Raw genomic sequence first — 7,776 nt, 5'->3', positions numbered from 1 at the left:
GTGGGAGAGGAGGTTGTGAGCCCCCCCCCCAAAAAAAAAAAGTAAGAAAATGTTAGTAATGTACTCTCACAACCATGGTTATGTTTGTACCCAATAACTTGAACTTAAATAACACAACATAAAGTGTTTATTCATACTATGTGAATACTCTGGTCTCTAGGTAACAGAATCTTCAACTTTATCTTACAGTAAACCTTGAGGTTTCTCAGGGAATTTAATTTTGATTTAGTAATGATAGACCTTTTGAGTATCCTGAATCCTACTCATCTCTCATAGATCACTTGCTCTAGCTGGGTCTGCTGGACGTGTAGCTGAGACTCCTCAGTGTAGAGGGAAAATGATTTACACAACTCTTGACAGACAAATTGGCACTCACGCCTGAGTGACTGTGTGCTGCCATCACACTTGAGCCCACGTTTGGGAAATACTCTCTCATAAGACGTGCTGGGTGAATCTTAGAGAATTTCCTTCAGCTCACTTCGAGAAGAATGGTGTAAATCAATAAGGAGCAGGAATTCCTCAGTGATTTTGTCATTGCTTTGTTATATACACACACACACACACACACACACACACACGAAACCCATCCTTCTTTTTAGTAAGAGAGCTTATGTTCCAGAAAATGTCGCATGAAAGGTTTGGCATCGGTTACCATGGAAATAACTTTTGTAAACATAACTAACACACTGGTATTTTGTGCATGTCTTGGGTACTGATTAGTGGATTCTGAAGTTGTTGTTGTTGTTGTTAGATGTCATTGAGTTAATTCCACATCATAGGGACCCAGTAGACAACAGAAGGAAACACTAACCTCTCCGCTGCCATACTTACAATTTAGGATGAACCCATTGTTGCCATCATGGTGTCGATCCATTTAGTTGGGGATTCCTATTTGTCCCTGCCCTTCTACTTTACCACATACACTATCCTTCTCGAGGGACTGCTCCCTTCTGACAACATTGTCCAAAGTATGTAATATGAACTCTCGCTATCTTTACCTAAGTAGCACTCTGAGCATACTTCTAAGACAGATTGGTTTGTGCTTTTGGACACCAATGTTACTTCAGTATTCTTAGACAGCATTATAATTCAAATAAATGAATTCTTCAGTTTTCCTTATGCAGTGTTCAACTTCCAATACATAGGAGGCAATTGACAATACCATGATTTGGGTGAGGCGCACCTTGTCCTCAAAGTAAGATCCCTGCTCTTAAATACTATAAATAAGCCTAATTAGGCATATATACAATGTAGCTATTGATCTCTTGATGGTTAGTATCACCATTCTGGTTTTTTGTATTTTTTTCATAAGTTATCAGTATTTCTGGAAGGCATTATAACTTAGTCAAGCTTAAATTAAGAATGTTGCTCAGGAGGGGCCTGGAAGCCAACTTTACTCTGCAACATACCAATGTAGGAGCCCTGAGTTGAAATCTATCCTTAAGACCCAGTGGAATGGTGAGCCTTATATTCAAGGTATGCTTGATGACTGGTATACATGAGAGAGTCTAGAACAAATTGTGCTTTTCTCTAGTAGCCTGACTTGCTGATTAGTTTTAGAGGAGCACTAGTCTGCACCCTTTATCCTATAACTGCAACCTCACACAGCCCTGCCTTCAGAGACACCCTGGGGACTGCAAAAGGGCAGTGCCAATGATATCCAAGGAGCCACTCAGGCTAATGCCTCCCTACGTTATCCCAGCATAGCCTCTTCCCAGCACATTCATTTTGTTTTCCTGCCAAACTAGGTTACTGGGTGGAGCATGTTTCAGAAGTTCAAGCCTAGGCACTAGCTTTTTGCCTTCTCCCTAGAAGAACAAGACTGGATGGGACACTAGAACCCAAGTCAGTAAGCCCTATCCTACAGTTTGTGTTGCTTGCCATCTGTCAGCATTACCTAGAGCTTGGAATCCAGAATCTAGGCCAAGGTGACACAATGGTTGATCAGTCATCTCTTTCCTGGATCCATCTAAGTTTCTGCCCTCACCTTGGTTCTTGGCATCACCCATTTACCTAACTCTTGCCATTCCTTGATTGTAGGCTACAGTCTTTCCCAAAGGCTTGAAAATTGGACATCTGTAAACACAAGAGCTTTAAAGAGCAGCAAATAAGGATTCTCCTGGCTTGTTTTCTTGTTTAGGATATCTCTGTCTTGGCCAAGGTACATCTCCGATGTCCTATTGGTGTCCCTTTGTCTCTATTGTCCACCTCTACAGCAAGTTTCTCCAGTTACCACACTATTGTGCTTAAATTGACTACCCAACCATAGGCATTTCCTCACACACAATACATATTGTAAAGAATTCGCAGGATGCAAGGAGATAGGGGCAGGTTAACTTAATGAACAGCTCAGAATGGGTTGGAGTGGCATGTATGAGCATGATTCAGCTTGATCACTTTCAGCAGATATGTCAAGGGTTATGGTCTGAGGTGCAGTATGAGCTGATAAAGCACGTTCTTCATAAAATACTCCTTTCTTCAGTTAGATTGCTGGTGAAAAGAAGATATTTACCTTCAATGGGGCTTGAGAATTTTGAGGCCTTAAATACTTCCATTTTATTCTGAAAATAAGTATTGTATATGTAGAATGTGAATCCGAAGTTGAAAATGATATTTGAGAAATTAGTTAAACTGCTCTGTAAAGATAGAGTAGACCCTGTGTTTAATGCAAATACCCTCAGATTGGAGCATGATTTGATCCCAGGGTGTGGGGGTAATCACTATTTAGTGCACGAAGTACAGGCTAAGAACCTGCCATGTCTTTCTCAACACTAACTCCTCTTCTGTTTCAGATCAGAGATTTGCCACAGAGAAATATGAGCCAGTCTAGGGAGCTAGAAACCTGTAACCACTGTCTTGCACATTGAAGTATCACAAGGAAGGATTTAAACTTCTGACAGATTGTGAACCAAATCCTTTCACCCTGGGGTTGCTGAGGGCATTGCTTGGCGTAGGAGCTTGAGGGGAAGCAGGAGGGATCCGTATTTCCTGGGGTCTGACCCCAGGAGAGCGCCAGTGTACAAGGGCCCAGGCTGTCCTGATAGTCAGTGTCCAAGGTCTTTGCTCATCTCCCTGAATGATGGAATTCACTGGGAAAGTAACTGTTCATAATTATATTAGAACTTAAATTCTGAGTACTCCAACTTAACAAAAGGCTCGTGTCATGGTGGTTACAGATTGGGCTGCTAACTGCAAGGTCCGTGGTTCAAAATTCCAAGTCACACTTGGGATGAAAGATCGGGTATCTACACTTGTAAAGATTTACAGTCTTGGAAACCCACAAAATCAGTTTCATCTTCTCCTAAAGGGCTGCTATCATTGGAAAACACTCGATGGCAGTGAGTTGGGTTTTAGGTTTGGGTTGCTGATGACAGTGACAACTCAGTGTCTATTAGTTATGTCCCCACTTTGATTTAGCCACCATTAAATTCTCTGTGATCATTAACCAAGCAGGTAGGTCATTTTCCCCTGGGGGAGAATGCCTTAGAAGTAGATTGCCTGCACTCATTTCCAGCCAGCCCCTCTCCACTTACCTGCCTAGATGTATCCTTGACGGAGGTCAACGTCCTGAGGACAGAACAGGGGCCATTGTCACGAGTCTTGCCTTCATGGGGTTTTTATAAAGGCCCTGGGCCTATCTTGTAAGTCCCTCTATCTAATAATGTGCATGCCTAATCATTCCTGCTGCTGCAGTCCCATCCGTACCTGTGATGTATTAATCTGGCACCAATTGTGATCTGTGGCGTGCCTTATGTTCTATGCCCTGTTTATTCAGGGTCCTCACTGAATCCTCAGTTGTTATTTTGACTTCGTGCTAATGGTGTGTGTGGGTGCGTGTGCACACGCTTCTTTTATTATATCTTAAGTTTAATAAATGTTCTCCTTAAATTATATTTGACATAGGGTTCACTTTTCTACTCTAACACACAATTTAGGATCACAAATAACTCAAGGTACAGTTCTCCTTTCGGACAGCATCTTGGCAGACATCCCTGCACGTAAGGGCAGGCCCTGCAGCCTTTTGGCTTCTGTCCTGAATGGGGAAAAGTTACAAAGGTCTTTTAGCTCTGCGGATAGATGCTCACTCTGCCCCTTAGCCTCAGACCAAACACACTCAGCTCTGTGTAGGTTGGCAAATCTAGTTCCCCCAATAAATACCCAGATGTACACCACTTCACCTACTAACCTCCTGCCCAAATGCACTCAGCTCTCTTGTTCGGTGGTCTGGGAATCCAACTGTTCTGTCTCAGTCTCTTGGTTCTGCTGCCACCGTGTCTCTGTTGCTGCTTCTCCCCATAATTTTCTCTCTTGTGTCACAGCTCTCTGTCTTCTGGATTGAAGAGTTTCAATGCAAGAATCTAGGATATGCCCTTCCCCCCACCCCCCGCAAGCTGCCATGTTTTCAGGCCGGGTCTCGCTTAGTCTTCCCCCATAAGGAAATGGCTGGGGAGCTCCAGGAAACGCAAATGAACCCGGGCTGATGAGTCAAGGCAACGGGGTAAACCAGAGCAGCTCTGCGTAGGGTGGGAAGGCCATGGTGTCCACTAGTGACTGGTTGTTGGGGTGAATGTAATGCTGGTGATGGCCTACGGGAGCCTGGTATTTGTACTACTATTTATTTTTGTGAAGAGGCAAATCATGTTCTTTGCAATGAGATCTCGGAGGAGCCCTCATGTCCCTGTGGGGAGCCCTCATGCCCCCAAGGATCTGAAAGAAGAGATTGATATTCAACTATCCAGAGTTCAGGATCGCAAGTAGGAACCCCAGCTCCTTGCAGATGATGATGCCAGACTGCCACAGCTGGAAATCCAGGGAAATCAAAACTGCTACAATTGTCTGTACAAGATGAAAGCTCTGGACGCCATTCATGTCTCCTGGATCCCATTTCACACTGAAGGCTGGCATCCTCATCCCCTAATAGGCAGAAATTTCCATTCCTACCTGCTCCATCTTCGGAACGCTACTACTCCTTTCAAGGGTGTGTGCAAGGCCCTCATTGATCCCCTGCTGCATGGCTATGAGGCAGCCTGCTATGGGCTAGATGTCTTTGGCTAGAGTGAGTATACCTACGCTCTCAGAAGGCCCTGACTGAACTGGCCACTGCGGTCAAAACACAAAGTGGGAGCTCTCAGCGACACCACCAGTCAGCAGCCAAAGACCTTACCCAATCTCCTGAAGTCTCCCAACGACCTTCCAGGTGACATACCTCCCCTCCAGTCAGAAGAGTAAACATGGCAAGCCCTTCCTCGAATTGAAGAACTTTAAGGACAAGTGTAATACCCTGGGGAGTACTCTGATGGACCTGACAGACTCGCTGGAGATGAGCCAGGACTGGAGTGTGCTTGCCAGGCAATCCTCAGGTTAGCTGGCTGGTGGGCCTGCACTCTTGCCCGACGCTCCCGATGTGTGCAAGATCATGCCTGGAAGACTTTGGGGGATATTTCTGAACAACAATTAAAACTATTTTCCCCAAAAGCAAAAAAAAAAAAAAGAATCTAGGATCCAGGCTCTTCTTTTTTGATGGTAGTGAAATCCCAAGTTCTGTTTCTGAAATGGCTCAATTAAACCTAACTAGATGTCCAATGTGACTAATTCCCACGTTAGGCTCTCTTTTTAAAAAAAATCGTTTTATTAGGGATTCATACAAATCTTACCGCAATCCATACATACATCAATTGTGTAAAGAACATTTGTACATTCATTGCCCTCATCATTCTCAAAACATTTGTTCTCCACCTAAGCTCCTGGCATCAACTCCTCATTTTTCCCCTCCCTACTGCTCCCCCCTTTTTCTTGAACCCTTGCTAATTTATAAATTATTATTTTGTCATATCTTGCCCTGTCTGATATCTCTGTTAACCCCCTTTTCTGTTGTCTATCCCTCAGGGAGAAGGTAATATGTAGATCTTTGTAATTAGTTCTGCATTCGATTTTCAGACATCTAAATGGCGTAGCCACAAGGGTACCAATCTATTGTTGGGCAAGCTGCCCAATCCTCTTAAACCAAATAAGCCAAACTCAATGCTATCAAGTTAACACGGACTCATCGAGAGCTTATATGACAGGGTCGAACTGCCCCTGTGAGTTTCAAAGACTATCTCATTAACAGAGTAGAGAGCCCTGTCACTCTTGGGAGAAGTGCCATCTTTCTCTCAAGGAGAAATATGTCATTTCCAACTGCTGACCTAGCGATTAGCAGCCCAATAGTAATCACTATGCCACCAGGGCTCCTTTGCCTTGTTCACATTGGCGGGCGACAAACCCACGTAAATATTTGGAAGGAGTTAAGACTGTATATTTGTATAGGCCAACTAACAAACTGTATTAGGTGCTACAAATAATGCTAAATTAATAACATTGTTTATCTTGAGAGTCAAAAGTGCACTCACTATGGGGGATGTATACTTTTTCATTTCATATATATATAAATTTCAATCTAATAGATGCTACATAAGTGTTTATTTTGGAGTCCTGGTTTTCGCATTTATTAAGAATTGGACTGCTAACCTCATGGTCAGTGTTACAAACCCATTAGCTGCCTGTCATGGCTTCAGAGTCTTGGAAACTGTGCAGCAGTTTTATTGTGTCCTATTGGGTGTTTATATGTCTAACTTTACATGATGGTGCGTTTTAAAGTGTTTCTAAACTGAAGTGATTGTACAATTTCTAGTTCCTTTAGAAGTTCATAATAGTTTTTTTATATAGCCCATTTAAAATGTTTCCAGATGGTTTAATTAATAATCATTTTCAAAGTTCATTGATTTGTCATTCTCCTTGAGAGTCACACAGTAAGGAATTGATAGTTCTGTATGCTGTGAGGTAGGGATCCAGCTTTTTTGTTTCTTCCTCTTGCCTTGTATATTTGATTGTCCAATCTGTATTATAAAGTCATCTTTTACTCACATGTTTAAAAATTAAGAGTTTTAGATTTATTGGTCATGGTATAAGCATGTTTTCTATCATTCAATAATGGCAACGTTAACAGTATTGGGGACTTTGTGTAAGAAGGGGGACAGAACTGTAACAGTATCTGGACCTACAGGTTCTGTGATACTCTCATTGTATTCTCTCATCAGCCTGCAACTTGTGCACCAATAGCAGCACAGAAGAAAGAGGAAGAAGTGCCTGGTTTGGGTATTATTATTTCAAGGATGTCCCCATGAGAGGTTGAAATTTGTGAGCATCATTGGAACTGATACAGTTAAGACAAACATAGAGCATCCCAGTTGCGGGCAGTGTCTAAGGACTAAAGTAAATGACCAAAGCTCAGGTGATTTTGATGTATTTTATCCTTTTCTATATTTCCTACTTGACTTGTAGAAGCCTGTATAACACTGATTCAGTTCATTGGAAAAGTGGGAATTTGGAATTGTAGAAGCTATAGCTAAACTCAGATTCTGACTTCAACATTGGGTAGGAGAAGATTAGGAATATGTATATTGATCATATACATATTGCCTATGTATTGACATTGAACTAAACTATTGACATTGAACATAATACATCATCGAGGGTACTTTGGATGACATTATCTTTCAACTTATTCTATGGCCAACCCATGAGAATCATTCAAATGATATACTCTGCCTAGTTTTTTTAAGTCATTTTATTGGGGGATCGTACAACTCATCACAATCCATACATACATCTATTGTGTCAAGCACCTTTATATATTTGTTGCCATCATCATTCTCAAAACATTTTCTTTCTACTTGAGCCCTTGATATTAGTTCCTCATTATTTTCCTCCCTCCTTCACCCTCCCTCACTAACCCTT

General features: G+C 42.2%; 1 pseudogene; it reads left to right on the top strand.

Moving 5' to 3' along the window:
• Positions 1 to 4,534: 4,534 nt before the first annotated feature.
• LOC142442256 (protein C1orf43 homolog) lies at positions 4,535 to 5,365 on the top strand (annotated as a pseudogene).
• Positions 5,366 to 7,776: the final 2,411 nt, after the last annotated feature.

Source organism: Tenrec ecaudatus, chromosome 3 (assembly GCF_050624435.1).
Source record: "Tenrec ecaudatus isolate mTenEca1 chromosome 3, mTenEca1.hap1, whole genome shotgun sequence".
Taxonomy (NCBI): Eukaryota; Metazoa; Chordata; class Mammalia; order Afrosoricida; family Tenrecidae; genus Tenrec; species Tenrec ecaudatus.
This window is presented reverse-complemented; position numbering and strand designations above follow the sequence as displayed.